This window comes from Octopus sinensis, unplaced genomic scaffold, assembly GCF_006345805.1.
Source record: "Octopus sinensis unplaced genomic scaffold, ASM634580v1 Contig08930, whole genome shotgun sequence".
Lineage (NCBI taxonomy): Eukaryota > Metazoa > Mollusca > Cephalopoda > Octopoda > Octopodidae > Octopus > Octopus sinensis.
The window spans coordinates 1-2,922 of NW_021831441.1; the positions used below are offsets into that span (position 1 = coordinate 1).

General features: G+C 45.8%; 1 pseudogene; it reads left to right on the forward strand.

Annotated features, from left to right (window-relative positions):
- Positions 1-1,318: 1,318 nt before the first annotated feature.
- On the forward strand, positions 1,319-2,906 carry LOC115228015 (annotated as a pseudogene).
- The last annotated feature ends 16 nt before the right edge of the window (positions 2,907-2,922 follow it).

Sequence of the window (2,922 nt, forward strand, 5' to 3'; positions counted from 1 at the left end):
GAAATTCAAAACTTGCGATTCCAAAAGAGATTATCACACTTTCCCTGTTTCTGATTCTTCTCTCCTTTCCAGATCAATTGATTAATGGCGTCATCGCCAGCTTGGTTACAGCAGAAATGCAGTCTTCTTCAACATTCCCAATCCCCTGTTTCTGCGTCTCTGGAGGATCATCGCTTCCTCACTGTGGGTTCGAATGGCAGTGATTCTGCTCAAGACCCTTCCCAGCAAGCAAAATTTGGCATCACCCACAACCCACATCGGCACCCACACCCACATTCTCATACAATGTTATGAAGTCGAATTCACCTGCTTCTTCAGCATTTCACCAACCCATGGTTCCGGTCTTCGTTTTCGTACAACATTCCAAATGCTGGGTTGGATCCCCAGTAGCCAGCAATCCCAGTCTAGCACACCATTGCTCCCAAGCAGGACAAAATCTCCAACTGCTGCAGCATCCTTACAACCTCTGTTCCTGGCAGGCTGCACATCCTAATTCATTCCCACCTGGCATGACTACACAAATTATGCCATCTCCAGTTCCCTCGGTTGTTTGTGCCCCAAAAGGAGCCGCATCAAATTCTATGAGTTATCTTTTAATGGGAATCATCACTTGATGCAGAGTGATCAATCCATGAATTCTATTTCTTCGGTTGATATGCACAAGAAACTGGAACTCATCATTTCACCATCTGTCTCTGAGTCTTTTTCACAACCTGCTCCACACTACAAGTTCTGCAACAGCTGCGTCTTCATCTCATAACTTGGGCCAGTCTACTTTACGGATACCCACTGCCCCATCATTTCATGTGCCTCCAGCAATCATGTCTGAACTCCTGCAACACCTGGCCCCCCTGGAATATCTTCTTCTGCCCATTGCATCGAATCTGACTGTCCATCTGCAGTCATAGATTCTTCTCTTCTGCACTCCTAAGGACCCATTATGCCGGCTGCTCCTGTTCCATAAATCCAGCCATTCAGCATCAAGCATATCCTCCCTATCAATCTGTACCTCCTGTGCTGCTCCCTCTCATGGACTGTGGTTGCCACCCCACAGTTGAGTGTCTTGCCAAGAGCTCCATTTCTACTACCATACCCTGCTGCTTTCCTGGTCACTTTCCTTTGCCTCCTCGTGTATGTCTCTTCCGTCTATTCCCTTGCCTGATGCCCAACCTCCTGGTGTCACTCCTTTGGGAACTCCTGGTGGAACCCCCACAATCTCTATGGCTTCTGGTCCTCTGTTGACAACTGGTTCAGGGATGCAGCAAGAATCACCTCCATGAATTGATAATAGTAAGCATGTCATCATGTTGGGTTCAAGGATGGAGCTGCAGTTAGCGAACAACTAGATCTTGGACGGCCCACAAGACTGAAACAGGAGTCGTGTAACTACTATAATGCTTTAACTGGAGAATCTACTTATGAGAAACCTGAATGTTTAAGGGAGAGCCTGATAAAGTAACTGCCCAGCCAACTCCAGTTTCATGGGAGAAGTTAATTGGCACAGATTGGGCGTTGGTCACCACAAATGATGGCAAAGATATTATCACAACACTAAAACCAAGTTGAGCAGCTGGCAGATTCCAACTGAGGTTACGGAGTTAGAAAGAAGCAGGATGGCGATGCTTTAAAAGAAGAATCATGTCAGTGCTAAGTACTAATGTGGGACTGAAAAGGATTTGCTCCTATTAGTTTGATGCTCCTGCTGTTAATACAGGTGGTCGTGATGCCACAGCTCTTAGAGCTCCTGCCGTGGGATCATCATCTGCCCTGGATCTGGTAAAAAAGAAGTTGCAGGACTCAGGAGCTCCGCTACTTCATCACCTGTTTCAGCTTTGTCTGGACCAGTTGCATCAGAATTGAATAGCTCAAGAGCAGGTGAGGCTACTGTTAGGGCCCGCAAATGAGAACAGCAAAGATAAGCAAAAAGATACTAGATTGTAATATGTCCGACTCCTCTCTGATTCTGAGGATGTGGATAGTGGACCAACGAAGGAGGAGTGTATCATCCCATTCAAGGAGATGCTCAAGGACGTGGATGGCCAACCATTCTCAAATGGGAGAAGGAACTTCCGAAGATTTTTTTGATCCGCGTTTCAAGCTATTCAGAATCATAGTGCTCGGAGAGCCCTATTTGAGCACTATGTTCGTACACGAGCTGAAGAAGAACGCAAGGAAAAACGAGCAGCTCAGAAAGCTGCAATGGAGGGGTTCAAGCAGTTGTTAGAAGAAGCAAAGGAGGATATTGATCACAACACTGATTATCAAACATTCAAAAAGAATGGGGCCATGACCCGCGGTTTGAGGCCTTAGAACGAAAGGAGCGTGAACTTCTATTGAATGAAAGGATCTTCCTCTGAAGAGGCTACTGAGAAAAGGCCGAGCAAATACGTGCAGCTGCTTCATCTAGCTTTAAATCCATGCTTCGTGAGAAAGCAGATATCACTACAAGTTCTCGTTGTCCAAGTGAAGGATAGTCTAAGGAACGACCCCAGATACAAATCTATTAAGCACGAGGATGGAGATTTTGTTTTAATGAATATTATCTGACTAAAGTCTGCTGAAGTGGAAGTGGAAAGAGCAGCAAAGGCCAAACAGGAGGAGCAGGAGAAGCTGAAGGAAAGAGAGCGAGTATTGCGGAAGCGGAAGGAAAGGGAAGAACAAGAAGTGGAGAGGGTGCGAATCCAAAGCTAGGAGGAAAGAAGCTGTGAGTCTTATCAGCTTACTTGTTGAAACAATTAAGACCCTCAGGCATCTTGGACAGAATCAAAGCCTAAACTGGAGAAGGATCCTCAAGGACGTGCAGCAAATCCTTATTTAGATCAATCTGACTTGGAAAGCTTTTTCCGGAACATGTGAAGGTGTTGCATGAGAGGTGTGTATACGATTTCAGGGTGCTCTTATCTGATGTCATACTTCAGAAGT